Source organism: Culex quinquefasciatus, chromosome 1, assembly GCF_015732765.1.
Source record: "Culex quinquefasciatus strain JHB chromosome 1, VPISU_Cqui_1.0_pri_paternal, whole genome shotgun sequence".
Taxonomy (NCBI): domain Eukaryota; kingdom Metazoa; phylum Arthropoda; class Insecta; order Diptera; family Culicidae; genus Culex; species Culex quinquefasciatus.
In genome coordinates, this window is record NC_051861.1 from 70,470,764 (window position 1) to 70,488,087 (window position 17,324).

A 17,324-nucleotide genomic window follows, 5' to 3' on the forward strand; every position below is an offset into this window, starting at 1 on the left:
TATCAGTGGCAGGACACAACCAGCCAAAACAAACACACTGCCTATGGGATGGGCTTTTGGGCATGCGCAGCTTCGCACACGTGGGTCTCGGTCCTCGGGGTGGCCACGCGACTCCTTCCGGCTCTACAACCCCGATGTTCGAAAGTTCATTCGCGAAATCCGGAGCGGAGCGGTGAGAGCTGCTGGACGTTGCGCTAAGCTTCAGTGCAGCGTTTGAACAGCAAGGATTGAGTGAGTTTGGCACTGGCGACGACGTCGGCACGAGTCTTTGCTCTGTCCCTGGTGTCACCGCCGCATGGAAAGGACCTTTTGTGTGAACTGTATTTGAGGGTGGGTGCGTTTGAGCGTTCTAGATTTGATACTGGTGTAATTAGTGTCGTGATGCTGCCGATTGGTTAGATGGTGATTTAGGTGTAAAGTGCGAACTGTGGAAGTTGATGCATGGTGTTAAAGTTGAAAATTTCTCAAGTCAAGGTTACGTAGTATCAAAAGACAGGTTTTGACGCACCCACACAACGCAAAGATCAATTGTCGAAAACAATATTTCTTACGACTAGTGACACACAGGAAAAAAGAACAAGCAGGGTAGGGGAGCAAAATATATCGGAACGATTCAGCATCCACCCCTCACCATCCTGTGAACCAGCTGTATTTGGATGGGTGTCTGTGTGTGGTGCCACTGAGGGTGTTCGAAAGTGCGCACTGTGTGTGTTGGTGTCTTGGCTAGAGAATTGGAGCGCGCCCGAATGTCTGCCCGAAATCGGTCGTGTGTAAATCAGTTGGTTCGTGATCCTTGCCGCAGCCAGTCGTGTGCAAAAAACTAGACCATCTTCTCAGTTTCAGTACCGTTGTACTTTTCATGGACACCTACGGTATAAGTTGGGAGCCTTTGACTCCCTTATTGGGTAAGACATTCCTAGTAGAAGGGGGTAAAAAGGCGTAAAAGCTTTATCGTTCTACAAGGGCGGAAGCCGTAAGCAAAAGTTGCTGAACTCTAAAGGAGATTGCGTGTTTGGGTCTCATTACGTGGGTATTAAAAATTGTTTAAAGCCGGAAGAAAAGCACTACCAGATAGCAATAACTACCTTCGCCGTCTGCAAGTGTTTTTGGTCTGAGATTGCATGACTCGCGAGGGTTTTCCACCATCAATGGAGTGTGGGTATGAGCGCGTTTTTGTGTGCTGTTAAATGTGAATAGCAAGAAGTATTATAATATCAAAAATAAAAAAAAAAAAACAAAGAGAAGAGAGAATAGTATGGAAAAAGCACTGAAGCAGTGGTTGCGAAAAGGAAAATTTAGCACGCAAGTGGCCACAAGAGTTCTGCAGTGAAAAATCGTTTTCCACCAAAGTGTGACGCGAAACTGGGGATGTGTGTGAGGGTCCTTCAGCAGCAGGGTGGGAACCCATTTTCCAGAAAGAAGTCGTCTGCACATTGCTGCTGAGGCAAGACTGAAACAGCAAACGCGTGTTCCGAGAGACGTCAGTGGGGGTCGGAGAACCATTTTTTGTGCTACTTGCGGGTGCTCCAGTGTTCGGTGAATGTCCTATACACGGTTTGGTAGTGCAGTCCTGGCCAAATAGATATTTTGAAAACTAGTTTTTGTCGCGAACGGATAGTGAAAAGTGCAACTGGGGAAGTTGAACGAGCGATTTAGGATTTGATAATTAGCTGTTTGTGATTGTACGGTGTTAGCTATTGTGTCCGAATAAATTGGAATGTGATTTTGATAGCGGATACATTTGAAAAAAGATTCGACATCGAAAGAGCAGCACATTTTGATCATTTATAAGGTAAGTTGAAAGTGAAGCGGAGTATCTCCATCAAAACGAAATAAATTATTGTGATCAAATAAATAAAAAAAATACTGTTGATGGTCAGCAAGTCAGTTCTGATATGATCACAAATATTCAAACAGTCTCTTGGTGGTTTAGATTGGCTTTGATTTCACAATGAAATAGTCATAGAATTATATAATCCCAATGTTTTGATTGAACGTGAAAACCATTGTAGTTACTGTTCGGTTTATTTTTAATATATACTATTTTTTTACACTATTAAATCTAAAGCAAAATACGAGTAAAAAACTTAAAAAGCTCTCACTTGCAAAAATCCTTATACTAAGTGATGGAGTTTGGGACTCTAAATAATGACAAAACTTTACTTTGATATTAAATCACGAATTAGTTGAACACTTTTAAATGCCAATTAATTTTAGCGTGTCCAAATTATAACCATGAAAAAAAACTGTACAATAGAATAAATATCTACAATGTTAGAAAAATTGTGTATAGTATTGTTTATTGTTGAATAAATAATTTCAATACATTGACTCGTCAAGCTGACGGTACATTTAAAAGACAAATTTCGGAATTTTTTTTTCAAAGAATCGAATGCATGTTATCAAGATTCAGGATTTGAACGTTTTGCTGAGAATTAGATTATCTGTTCGATCTACAGAGGTTGCTTTGTTCAATGGTCTATGACAGGCAGACTATGATGACAGCCGCAAAGTCCTGCGTCCACCACTGCGTTCAATTGATAAGCTTGTTCTTAGCATTACTCTTTAATTTTTAATCTAAATACAGTTTTTAAAAATGTCATCAATTTCTTTGTAAGTTTTTAATCGTTTGTCCGAATTTAAAATCAAATGTTTAATTGGAATTATGGTTATCTATTGTTTGGTTATTTCTGTTGAAAGGATTGCGATCATAACTCAACAAAAATTTCACTTAATGTGCTTCCAAAATAAAATAAAGAATTGAAATAGTTAAAAACTCTTACTCGAAGCTGGACGATGGAAACGCAGCATACATTACTATTAACCGTGTATCATCATGCGTCCCCATTGAAATTTTGCAATAAAAGCTCTCTGTGTTTTTAGTAAGATTTCTTTGGATACGATTCTATTGCAAGATGATTTTTAGAGTTTATTAGAAAAGATCTTGGCTCAGGAGGGCCTCGTGGCGCGGTGGTTAGCGGCTTCGGCTGCCGATCCCTAAGTTGCTATGGGGCGTTGGTTCGATTCCCGCCTTATCCTCCTGACCTTCTATCAGATGGGGAAGTAATACGTCGCGTCGGTCCATTTGCGTAAAGGAGGTTTTGAGTGACTCACCACACATAACTTTCGAACGCCCAGAAATGAGCAGAAACTTGCAATAGAGACCACAAAAGACCCGGGGGTCATTAAAATAAAGGTTTGCTTTTTTTAGAAAAGGTCTTATAAACAAAGAAAATCCCATAGCTTATAGGACTATTTCGAAATAACTCAAGATTTCGAACACATGTTCAGCTCTTTAGTTAAATGTTTAAATTTGAAACTAAGGATTACTTATGTTTTCCATCGGGCCGTGAAATGGTTATACGTATAAACAAACTATGTGATCCATATTTGCTACACTTTTCCTATTTCTCCGTTTTCATTCCCGCGAGCGAATATGTAAATTGTGCCTCTTCGTGCGTACGATTGCAGTAGAATAAATTGCCATTGAGTGAAGCCCCAAATCCTCACTCGTTTCGTGATGGAGGGCACGAATGATTTCACTTGCTTTGGAAAAGGTTTCTTTATGCGCTGAAAGGTAAATCCTATTTATGTTTCGGTACATATTAGACGTCACCAAACTAAAAACTCGTGTAAACGTTACGCATCTGGATTCACGTACCTGTTGTCCCTATTTGCGTTTGGTTGACTTGATTTCTTTAAACTTTTATTTGCGTTTTAGGATCGTGCATAAACCATGTGGTCGTTAAATTTGAAATTTTTCTCCATGCAAAATTTCAACTTTTTGTATGATGCGTGGTTTATGCACGAGCCCTTATCGAGGAAATTCTTGTAGGGTTGACAGGTTAGGAACTCGTTCCTAATTCCGTCCAGTTTGTTATTTCTCACTAGATTCAAACAAATTGTTTTGCGAAGTTATCGATAGAAATTTGCTTGCTTACTTCCCATTAAGCTATGTCTTGCTTTTTATGGGTTGAGAAAGCCCAAGCTGTAGGGTACGGTAGTTATCAAAAAACAAACATTTTTTTTCAACAGCTTCTTGGCATACCTCGTGAGCTCGTACACAACTCGTAAAATCAAAAATGGGCAAAATTCATTTGCCTAACAGCAAAACAACTTTTAAAGTTTTATCCTTTTGCTTCGTAAGGCCATAACAAATTTCAAATTTATATGTTTTCCGATACTAACATAATTGTGTACCACCGAGGGGATGCATGGTTGGTCATGATGAAATTATAAAACAGATAAATAACTTTCTAGATAAAAGTTTATAGGAAAAATATCGTCGGTCAAAACAACACGTAACCTCGCTGATATACTCAATTCTGGTTTTTACAACGTATACATCTTTCTATGACACGCTAAAAGCATCCTGGCAGGGGAGAAAAGAAGTGGAAATGATGTAAATATATTGTATAGCATGTACATAAGTGCTTTTACTCCTTGCACACACACACACACACACCCTCATACAGGCGCTGCTAAAGAGGCGTTTTCTTTGGATAAAAAATGTAGCTCGTCAAGTACGACGGCAGAAGGCCTCGGATAAAAGCCTTTTGCTTCACATTACCTTCAAAGTTGTTTGACAAGAATCGATGTTTACACGCTCTTTTCCGGAACAAGATTTTCCTTTCGCCGGGCTCGTCAAGTAAAAGCAAGGAGGACAAGCATCAAGAGAAAGTGAGATAGCTGCTCATACTTATGCCTGGCATCTTCGATACTTGAATGTCCCAAAAGGACTGGGGTACTTGTGCCGCCACCATCACCAGCAGCTTGTTCATCGCGCCGAAACTTATTCCACAGATGAGCATATTAAAACACTCGACCATACCCGCACTTCACTTCACTTCTCGTCCTGGCCACTCACTTCCGGTTGCTGGTGGGATTGTCCTCTATCTGAACTCCACTTTGCACACTCGTTATTATTTATTCACCAAATTGATGTGGACACACATTTACATCAGCGGTCGTGGGCCCGTTTATAGGCAGATCTTTTCTTACTACCACATTCACTCGATTTTTCACCTCTCTCGGAACATACAGATCCGTTGTTCCGATCATTGTCATAGTCCGACATCTCGACAGAGGTCGCCACAATCCGACCGTGCTGTTAGTGTGGCGGAACGTGACGTTTTTCTTATTTTATGATTGTATTAATTTTTCATACCCTCACACACTTCTCTCGCAGATCGTGCTTGTATTACTCCGGATTTTTTTATCCTCTTTTGGATAGAGCAAAACACACGAAATCGGGACTTTATCTGGGACACTCATGTGATATTCATGATACTTGACTCGAGTAACTTATTTTCATAAATTTCACAATTTGGTACTTGGCTGCTTGTGCTTGTCAAACCCCATTTGTATCTTATCCTGATGATATGGAAATATCGTTGTCATTTGTGATAAGGGTAAACTTTGATTTAGTCTGCCCAACAGGAATACGGATGCGAACCACCTTGTTCTTTGAATTAAGTTTTGAATTTGAATTCACCACTAAAGGTAAAGTCTGCCTGTCCGGATCAATCGGACCGTGCGCTGGACTAACAATCCTGAGGTCTTGCGGCGGACGTAAAAAATCTTAGTGTTCAATTGTTATTCAATGTCCCTCTCTCTGTGTCGGATGTGCGACAAAAGGTTGAAGGACCTAAGGTCGAATGGACAAAAGGTGCTTTTTTCCATTTTCTCAAACATGAGCATTTCTTTTCAAAAAATTAATTTCTATTTTTTTAAGTTTATTTTTCCAACTTACTATTTATGACTGTCTTAATGATTTGTGAATTTTTCTATTCTTTATAATATGACCTTTGAAATATTTTTTTAGTTTTTATTTTATTTTTAAAATCAACCTTTTCTTGATTGTTACAATGTTTTTGTGAGTTTTCCATTCTTTCAAACATGAGCAGTTCTTTCACAAAAAGTTCCGTTTCTAAAATATTTTTAAGATTTTTTTCAACCATCCTTTCCTTGACTGTCGTAGTGATCGCAGTAAGCCGGGCGTGTGGGCAGATGTGTTTTTTTCTAACCTCTTTTTTTCTCTACGATCAGTTTTTAAGACAAAAGTTTTCAAAAGTATTTGAATCAACGCGGATTTTTGGATTGAGCCATTGGTTTCAGCAGTTGCGATGGTGGTTCCTGTGGATTTATAAGAAGCTCGATTTTGGAACCTGGGCAGGGCAGTGACGTGGAAGAAGCACTGGCACAATGAACGCCATGAAGGCCACGATGTGTTACGTGCCAGATTTGTCCGCACTACGAACCGTTGCCGAGGGTTGCTTCAAAGGTTCGCGTTGCAAGCTGCTGCACGTGGCCAAAGATCCGGACGGGTGGACTCGCGACCAGACGCTGAACAAGGACCAAGGAATGCAACAGCTTGGCCAAATGAGTCAAGTCTTTAAAAGGAGTTTCTTGAGGATCTTGTCAATCGACAATTGAAGCGATCGTGGATGCATTCGGTCGCCGGGCTGCTGGAAGTTGGACTTGCTGCTCGGATTCAAGCACGATTAGCACGAAGATGATTTTGAAGCCGGTGAGCATGTTCCTTTTTATTTTATATCAGAAACTCAATCACAGATTCATGCTCTCCCTACCACCTGTCCTATTTATGTCCTTGTGAGGGGATCATCGATTCATCCGCATTGACATACTAGGTATCTTTAAATTTTTCTTACTGAATTTCTCTATATATTTTCATTGCTTTGTTCACACTTACTACCAGTCTTTGTGAGGGGATACTTAGCTCGATTTGCTCTCCATCCGCATTGACCTTTTCTCATCTATGATTTTTCTTTTGAATAGTAGTTAGAACCAAAGCCGGGGATTGGGGAGGGAGCATCAGCAATTCACCCTTCAAAAGCATCGCATTTCTTTAGTATGCTATGACGGCTTTTTGTAAACCACAACGCCCCATATCAGGCGGCGACCACGTGGCAGAGCATGCACTATATATATTAGGGTGTTTCATCCAAACAAAAAAGTTCTCAGAATCAGGCAAACCGAGGTTCCCCTAGTAGAGGATACCCATAGGGACTCTCATGCCAAATATCAGCCCATTTGGTTGAGAATTGGCCTGTCCGGTTTAAAGTTTACATGTAAATTACTATGGGATTTTTGTGCTATTCGTTCAATCGTTCCTACAGGTCTGGGGACAACATGGATTTACTAGGAATAAAGACAGGTTTGTAGGGGATGGTCCAATGAACAAATTCCAGAAGGAGTTAGGGTTGTCCATTCTGTCCCCAAGGTGCGCATTGGATCGACGTCCGGTGTCCCCAGAATCAGCAATTAACCCTTCAAATGTACGCATTGTCCTTAGTGTGCTATGACGGCTAGGTGAAAATTACGACGCCCCATGTCAGACGGTGCGAATATTTTAATTATTAAATCAAATAACAGAAAAAATAATTTTATCCACAATATTAATTATGAAGTAAAACGATAAAATACAAACCATATTCTTAAAATTCATTTGATTATAGAGTTTGTGACAGCTTCAGGATATGTTAAAGGTACTTTTTATGATGTTTTGTACTAACCAACATAGAACTTAAATGTGGATTAGTTTCATGGATTGATCGCAGAAATTCATCATGCTAAGTCAACATTTTGCTGAATACTTTTTTCGGTATCAAACTGAGATTCTCCAGTTTCGCTTGAGAAACTTCGGTACGAATACCTTATTTTGACTAAGGTACTCAATTTTAAATGTAGGCAACAGAAAATTCCAATAAAGTCATTTCGAACTTCTTGAAACCAGGTATTGATTTTTGAAGCGACGATGCCCACGAAGTAGGTAGCAAAGCAAGTGAAATAAACGGGCGCATATGTAGATTGCAGCAAATTTTGATAAAACGTAAATGTTCAAAATGGCATATCTCCGAAAACGCAAAAAATCACAGGCTGGAAATTTCAGCAATGTTGGATTTTTTTTTTTATTAAGGCTGAATTTCGCACTTCGCAGCATACATGCTAGGAATATTCACCTACCTTACTGGAGTAAGGTTAGGCTCGATTTGCCTTATGCTATTTTTGCATCTTTACAATTATTCAATTATTATTTTTAGATTATAATCCAATCTTTCAAGTGATCTTAGTTTCATGTTTAGCATCGGTTAGCAAAAAAAGTACTCGATTAACAAACACAAAAAAATATGATTTGTCAAAAAAAATGCTCCAATTATTCGATGAAAACTTCAGTTTTTGGTTTGGAAACAACATTTTATCTATTAATAGTTTCAAAGCTTATCTCATTACCTTTCCAACGATGTATATTTGTCCTAATAAAACATTTAAAATGGCTGAGCTATGTTAAAATTTAACAATCAGCCTTTTTTACGAAAAACGCTTGTTTTTTACTCCATTTTTTGACTTTCAGCTTGCGTATCTCCGTAATGAACAAACTTAGAGCTTTGAAAATTTGGATTTTTCTTAGTTAGAATGTTTACTTTCGAGAAAAAAATACCAAAAAATATTTGGAGAAGGTCACTTTTTTGAAACTTGGCCACCCAATGTACCATAGTGCACTACAAGGGGAACCTCGGTTTGCCTGATTCTGAGAACTTTTTTGTTTGGATGAAACACCCTAATATATATAAAATTTCAATCGCATTTATCTATACTTTTAAAGATAACCCCCCTCTCCTTTCATTAAGATGCCCTCTAAATATTAAAGAATTTAGAAGTTAAATTAATTAAAAACCGTTCCACATATGCAGGAAACTTTACCACAAAATGATGAAATTGTAGACAAAATTTCAAATCTGTGCTGTATTATATACCGTCAGCATGCAGCCAGTTAAGTGTTTACTGTTGCATACCGTTGCAACAGCACTGTGTATTACAACAAGCCTTTGCAACATAGGCTTCATCCATAAAGTACGTAACGCTAAAATCAGCCAAAATTTACCCTCCTCCCCCCCCCCCCATTGTCACGCTTTTCCTATACTTATAACATGCAATGTCACGCGTATTCAAACCTGAAGTGACGAACTTTCACTTTTTACACGGCGCTCACGTACACTAACAAGAGAACCGTTGGTAGTGTGTGTGAACTCCGTTTAAAAGGGGTGTAAAAAGTTCGTTTGACAAAAGTTGATGTCAAACCATCGGGGTCTGAGCGTAGGTTACGTTATCCATTAGTGGGCCCCTTCCTATAGTGGACTCTCTGAAGGAGTTTTCATGAAAAATGCAATAAAATCACAATTTCAAGCGTGTTGTTGTCTGCAAATCTTTTATTTGGCATGTTAAGCATCATTTGAAATGTTGACTGACATTAGGTCGTCCTTTTCTCCAAAATAAGTGTTTTGAGTTCGACATCTGAAATCATCCATGGCCACTAGCATTTTCACAACAAACAGTATTTATATTTTATTATTGAATTAACTATCCAATCATTTTTTGACTGATTATTTAACTTCAGCACGTCGAATTTTACTAAAATAAAGCGAAGAACTGCTCATTTTCGAGCAAAAATCAGGGGGGTCCAATATAGGACACCGAAAAACCAAAGTTTTCCAAAAATGGACCCCAGTTAATTTAACCTTCAAAAATGAAGAAAACTGTGTATTTAAGCAAAAGTTTCTCTTAAACATACAATAAACGCTTGTTGTTCTCAACTTAAACGCATATTTTTTTTCAATTATGAGTATAAATATAGCTGTTTTCATGTTAAACGTACCAGCAATGCTGAAGCCGTAAGAATTTATAATTAATCAAAACTTTAATAAATTGTACTTAACTGAAGCATCATCGTTGCAGTTTGAAATGATATTTTATAATAATTAATCAATAACAAACCATTTTTTTAAAATAAACGTGTCTGGTTTTATCAGCAACTGTAAACAAATCTATTGTTTAGTTTTGGTCAACCATTTATGAAATTTATATGGTAAAATTTGCATAAAATTACTTTTTTTAATTATTTTTATTTTAACAGTAGTTTTTGAAACGTTTTCTCTGATCTTTTTTGGAAATAAATGTGTTTGAATGTCTGTTAGGTTTTTTGCTGTTTAAAGTCAATTTTTTTTTCAACAAAACATATTTGTTTATGATGAAAAGTGAGCAAAATCCATCTTTTATTTTTCATATCTATTATTAGACCTACACCATGCATCAAAACATCAAAAATCACAATCGGATTATGGACCCGGGTCCACTTCCACCAAATCTTTTTTTCAAATGGCTGTTTTTCTGCTCAAAAACAAAAAAAAACTGATGAAACAATTAGTCAAAATTGTCCAAAAGACTTCAGATTTCATTGTTTTGTACAAAGGGTTATGAAAAAGTGCCTAAAATATTAAAAAAAATGTGAAAAATGTGCTTCGGCTCTACTAGGGGGTCCCCTAATGGTTAAAATACCCTATTTCTATCCATTGTGTTGGTTTTTAAAAATATATACTTTTATTTTGGCAATACTTTTTATACAACATTGGTTGTACACTTTTTGTTGAGGTATTTAATACTTCAATTCCGTTTAAAATATGTAGTTGCAGAGCTGTTCTATTCACATTATCAGGACAAATTAAATTTTGTCATAATCATAAATGTTTGCCCTCCATATAGTGAATACATTTAAATTGCACTTGTGCCGTGAATACAGCAAGAAAATGGGTCGGCTCGGGGTCGAGCGAGGGAGACAATATTTCGCAAGATCCCTTTTGTGAAAAGAGCTCAGTGCAATGATGGTTAAAATATGCACAAAGTGAAATAAAGTAACCATCTTTGCTGCTCGACAAAAACGCTGGCTTCTACTGTAATGCGACTGCTGCTTGGCCGGCTTGCATATGGACGACACGCTGCTGCTCTCTCTTCGCCTGCTGGGTTTTGGTTTTTGTGTAGACCCTAGCTCCCACGGGTCAGAACTCCGAGCGTGGCCGAGATGCCACCAGACTGGATGACTGCTGAACAGGAACTGAGGCCGTGCTGCCGTGCGCTGGCAGCTGTGTGTGTTGACGTGCGGAGACAGGGGGTTGATGCCAAGGGGGTGTGGCTGCCAATCCCCCGCGTTGTCAGACCAAAATCCAGCATAAAGCTGACAGACCAAAACTGTCAGACCAAAGCGGGTTTGGCTGCCAATCCCCCTGTCAGACCAAAGAGCAAAAGATAAACAAACTCAAGACACTGATATTGGTGAACACAAATTAGGCAAGACAATTTTGCAACAAAAATATTTTTTCAGCAAAAAATATATTTTGGAGCTAAGAAAAATAGTCTATCTCCTATAAAATGATTCAATTAATCGGTTTCTTATCGAAAACCGATAAAATAAAAAGATTTATAGCACTTTTTGTTTATTTAAAATTTCAACCAAATATTCGGTGTTTACCTAAAGCATCTTGCAATAAAGTATGCGGAGTTGTGAATCTTCTTCTTACTTCATCCCCTTGGTTGATGCCCGTGCACGCATATTGCGAACCATAGACAGGGGGGCGCTATACGGGCCCACACATCTCCCCCCTTCTCTAGAAAAAAATACAGCAACGCTGGTGCTTCTCATTTGAGAGTACCTTCCTGCTGAAAACTGACAGCTTTAGATTCGAGACAAGGATATAATATTCAAATCATTGTGGAGGCGCTAAATTGTATCCGACACCCTTGCAGCCACCACGATGAACACGACCGTCCGATGAAAGAGAAAGAAGCTGCTCGCAAATTGTTTTTTTTTTTATTTTGATTATTATCGATTATCCTTTCTTTTGATGTATTTCCCAACACATTTTTACAAAACCATTTCTTTCTTCTCTCCTTCATCCAATTGTTCGCTATGGTGCCATACACATTTGTACCTCCCCACTTTTTCTATTTTAACTCTTTCCTTACCTTTACCAGGCATGAGCCAGCGAGTGTTCACCAGTCGTTGCGGCCTTTCAGTGAGATCACAAGCCAGAAAGGCCTTTCAGTGAGAGATCACAAGCCGTTGATGTCTTCCGTTGAGCTCACAAGCCAGACAGGCCTTTCAGTGAGTGTTCACCAGTCGTTGTGGCCTATTTAGTGAGTTCACAAGCCGGAAGGGCCTTTCAGTGAGAGCTCACAAGCCGTTGTTGAAGTCGTTGCGGCCTATTCAGTGAGTTCACAAGCCGGAAGGGCCTTTCAGTGAGAGCTCACAAGCCGTTGTTGAAGTCGTTGCGGCCTATTCAGTGAGTTCACAAGCCGGAAGGGCCTTTCAGTGAGAGCTCACAAGCCGTTGCTGAATCGTTGTGGCCTATTCAGTGAGTTCACAAGCCGGAAGGGCCTTTCAGTGAGAGCTCACAAGCCGTTGCTGAATCGTTGTGGCCTATTCAGTGAGTTCACAAGCCGGAAGGGCCTTTCAGTGAGAGCTCACAAGCCGTTGTTGAAGTCGTTGCGGCCTATTCAGTGAGTTCACAAGCCGGAAGGGCCTTTCAGTGAGAGCTCACAAGCCGTTGTTGAAGTCGTTGCGGCCTATTCAGTGAGTTCACAAGCCGGAAGGGCCTTTCAGTGAGAGCTCACAAGCCGTTGCTGAATCGTTGCGGCCTATTCAGTGAGTTCACAAGCCGGAAGGGCCTTTCAGTGAGAGCTCACAAGCCGTTGCTGAATCGTTGCGGCCTATTCAGTGAGTTCACAAGCCGGAAGGGCCTTTCAGTGAGAGCTCACAAGCCGTTGCTGAATCGTTGCGGCCTATTCAGTGAGTTCACAAGCCGGAAGGGCCTGTCAGTGAGAGCTCACAAGCCGTTGTTGAAGTCGTTGCGGCCTATTCAGTGAGTTCACAAGCCGGAAGGACCTTTCAGTGAGAGCTCACAAGCCGTTGCTGAATCGTTGCGGCCTATTCAGTGAGTTCACAAGCCGGAAGGGCCTTTCAGTGAGAGCTCACAAGCCGTTGTTGAAGTCGTTGCGGCCTATTCAGTGAGTTCACAAGCCGGAAGGGCCTTTCAGTGAGAGCTCACAAGCCGTTGTTGAAGTCGTTGCGGCCTATTCAGTGAGTTCACAAGCCGGAAGGGCCTTTCAGTGAGAGCTCACAAGCCGTTGTAGAATCGTTGCGGCCTATTCAGTGAGTTCACAAGCCGGAAGGGCCTTTCAGTGAGAGCTCACAAGCCGTTGTTGAAGTCGTTGCGGCCTATTCAGTGAGTTCACAAGCCGTAAGGGCCTTTCAGTGAGAGCTCACAAGCCGTTGTTGTCTTCTTCAAATCGTTGCTTAGACATGCACTTACAAATCCTTCCCCCACAGGTCTTACTGAAGATATCCACAAGCCAGTCTACGTCAGACTTGATAGAACATTCACAAACCTCCTCTTCCATAGGCCTTCCAGTGAAGCCATCTCTACCTCTGGAATGAGTGACATTTACAAGCCATTTCCTTCTTTTCCCCGAAAAAGATAGGAAAAAAACTTCGTCCGCTTTTTACACAGCCCACATTCCAATCTTCTGTATTTAGCGGTATTTAGTTACCGAGAGCTTAAATTACTAAGCAGAAGGAACATCTTGTTCTTGATTTTTCCTTAAACTTTAAGTTGGGGTTACGCACGACCAAACTTTTTCAAAATATGAGCAAAAGTCAATGAAATTACTAAATTGGGACCTGCAGACAAAGTCACAGATATTGTACAGATATTGATAATCTGGCATCACTTCCAAAAGTGTCAACATAAATTTTTTCACTTTCTCGCAGTTCAACTTTTTTTCAGTCTCCCGCTCTTTTTCTCACCACAGCAAAACAAACCATGCTAATGGTGCAGAAATCAAAAATTTCAGCCAAAAGTCCACGCTCTCCGCGTGACAGGCAAACCAAAATTTCGATTTTGAGCAGCCGGATCCTCCTCCACAACCGAAAATCAACTGACTGATTTCCTTTTTTTACTTCACTCACCTGTCACTTAACGCGCTTGGCGTGCACCGAAAACGAAAAACAAAACACTAGAGCTAAGCGAAAAGAACAAACGCTCTCCTGGCAGGATTCGCCATTGTGTAGACCCTAGCTCCCACGGGTCAGAACTCCGAGCGTGGCCGAGATGCCACCAGACTGGATGACTGCTGAACAGGAACTGAGGCCGTGCTGCCGTGCGCTGGCAGCTGTGTGTGTTGACGTGCGGAGACAGGGGGTTGATGCCCGTGCACGCATATTGCGAACCATAGACAGGGGGGCGCTATACGGGCCCACACAGTTTTGGTCCCAACCACGTTTATTTTCAAACGTGAGGGGGGTATGGCTTTCATAGCTTGCTTTGCTCTTTGCCAAGCGATGCTTTTGTCGTTGTCGAGTAGTAGCTTGGTTGTAACCATGCGGGGATGATTGAAGTGATCTCTGTGAAGAAACGTCATCAAGCGTCATGCAGTTATAAGAAAGATATAATGATGTGTAATTCAATGTTATGCTTGTCGAGTACTTCAATATTCGTTTATGTAGTTTTGATCACTCGAAAGTATATATTGAGGTGATATGTATGTTAAAAGATAGCGAAAGAGCACTTGAAAGGCAAAAAATTGAGAAAAGTATTGCATTTTGTTATGCTTTGGGACCTATTTTTCCCAATAAACCTAAAGTGACACGTTACAGGATTAGATTTCGTTTAGGCAAATCAAAGCGAGTCGTGCAGCCATGTGTGTCGTCCCAACATTAAATGTGACTGCTAGGATTTCCTTGAAAGCGGATAGCCACCGCATTTTTTGTGATTATAAAATTGATGTTTACGGTTGATTGGCAGCACAAATGATGGAGAACTTGGCAGAGCGTAGAAGAAACAGAACATCAACGGGCTTGTCATCGTCTGCGACCGACAAACAGAATGTGGGAAGCAAGCACCACATAGAGGACAAGGAGTGATATATATGGGCTCGCATCCATAAAAAATAATAAAAAGCCTCCTTTGGTGGGAGCGCCCAGAGGAAGATCGCAACGGAAGATGTGGTACAGATGGGGTTTGGAAGGCCTACTATTGCCCTACACAGAAAAAAATAATCCGGTAAATTTACATCATTTATGATGTACCAAAAGTGCACGTCTTTAAAGATGCGAATTTACATTGAATTCATTTGAAATTTAAATGCCATCCGACGTAAACTTATCACACAAAAAATGTCCCAAAACATGTAAATTTCCGATGAAAATAACGTAAATTTACCAAAGTCAAATTTTTTTTTGCTCCGTTGAAACTAGAATTTGATGTAATTTTTGAAAGCCTTTGTAAATCGTAGTTTAGAAAGATTAAATTTAAACTTCATTTTCGATCAAAATAGGTTGTCTAGATTGATCTGCAGGAAAATAATCTTTCTGTACCTTGATCCAAAAACAAAGTTTTTCATAATCACACCAAATTGTAATTTCAACGGAGCAACATTGACCCTAAATGTGTATTTTTTTGTAAAGAGAAAGTGATAAAAACAATGCGGAATGTACTCACCTGAACATAAGTAGTTATGCTTTGCATAACGACTTCGGAATCGTACTCATGTCGTTGGTGACGTTCTTAGAGAGCTGCTTCCTAGTGAACTTCATTAGCTGGGGAAGGTCCAGCTGTTGCTAGTAGCCAATTTTATTACTGACCGTATTGTAGAACGCAGCTAAGTCCTGAGGGGCTTCGATAACACGCAACGGTTGCGCGAGCTTTCTTGGCAAAAGCATCCCTCAATTCAACGTCGGATGATTGTGTAAGTTTCTGCATGGTCAAGGACATAATTGATTGCAACCCTGGATCAAGTTGAACTGCTGCCGCTTTCCATTGATTCGGAAAAGCATTTTGGCAGTCTGAGCAAAACAGCAGTCTCCTAGGGAGAAACGCGAGACATTCAAATAGAGAGAATATAAATAATAAGAAGAATGCAATACTTACATCCCTAAGAGATCTGTCAACACAATCGGTTCTTTGAAATCAACAATCATGGATTAATTACGGCATATAATCTGCTCAACTGCTATCCATGGACTTGTCCAGCTTGGCCGGTGAGTTTTAATTGACCAACTTCGTCTTGAACAGCTTTGAAGATTCCCCAACGACGACAGCGATCTACGCAGCCAGGCATTCTGTTAAGAACTAACCATTAGAGCAAAACATAACAATCTATGGGCACAGATTACCATTACCTTGGTCCGGGCAGCGCTAGTTCCACAGAGAGACTTTCCAAGATAAGCTTTTGCGTCAAAAGATTTGTCCCCAACTCGATCGTTCTCCATCTCGCCACCACGTCAGTCACTTTAAACGTTTTGGACTGATTCAAATACATGAATTTCTCCAGCACCGATTCCGTATCCGTCACCGTAATCGACTGTAATCGGCAATCTGGTTCAAACAAAATCCGCTTTGCAAATTTTTCGATTGACCGACTTGAGTGTTTGTTTTGACGTTTCTCGACCTTGTGACTGAAAATATCTTTTAAGTAACCCTGCAGGGATGCCAGATTTTCAGATATGCCTGCGAGTTTGCAGAATTGGGTGATTCGACGAAAACGTGCCCGCATCCTGGTGACGAGTAGAAACACTACAAGTAAATAATCGCATTATCAAATCAAATTATGAATAAATCAAAGGGAATGAGTTAGTTTTCATGTTTTTTTATCAAAATATCAAAAATATCAAATCAAATTATGAATAAATCAAAGGGAGTTAAGGGAGTTAATTTTTCTTGTTTTTTTTTATCAAAATTAGCAAAGAGGGCTCTTGAAATATTATTAGTTTAATCACTTTCAGTTTAACGATATTGTTATTTTCAAGTGTATTATTGGTGAAACAAATTTTTACAGTCATATTATAGTGTAATGAAAATAGTTTTCCTCAAAAACACTAAAATTAAAAAACTGCAAAAAGCGATTTTTGCTCAAAACTTTGATTTGGATAGAAAAGGTTATGATATTTTAAAAAAAATATTACGATTGAACATTGTTTACTATTTTTTCAAAATTTGACCCAATTTAATAAATAAATGGATCTGAAAAAATTATATTCAAAATAAATCGCTCCAATTCACCAATCCTCAATTAAAAATCAACTAATCTAATCTAATCTAATCAAACCCTAGCGCAGCCAATCTTTCTAAGGGATCCTGGAGAGTGCCTTAGGTTAGATTACGCCTAGCACTTTTCTTGTCATTTATTAACACCTGAGTAGTAGTGCGTCATTGCATTATAATGCATTGAAACATCCCAGACGTTAAAGCGACCAGGCCTACTGCGTGAAGTTGTATCGCAGAGACATGATTCGTTGAAGTGGGTTGAGTTTGAGCACGGAGTGTTCATACAACAACACGATGCTGAATCGATAGGGGAGGAAGAAGCGTGGGGACACACCAATATACGCCCCGAGATTTGGTTTTTAATCGTTGGGAGCACCATGCTAAGAAGGTTTGTTACTCCGGAACTCTCTGGGATGAGACATTGTATTT

The 17,324-nt window shown here is 39.8% G+C and overlaps 1 protein-coding gene across 1 annotated transcript in view; it reads left to right on the plus strand.

Annotated features, from left to right (window-relative positions):
• The first annotated feature begins 216 nt into the window (after positions 1 to 216).
• LOC6048699 (acetylcholine receptor subunit alpha-like) overlaps positions 217 to 17,324 on the plus strand; it is a 282,182-nt gene continuing 265,074 nt past the window's right edge. Inside the window, 1 exon segment of the mRNA XM_038248068.1 lies at positions 217 to 1,792. The gene's annotated coding sequence lies outside the window, so the exon portion shown is untranslated.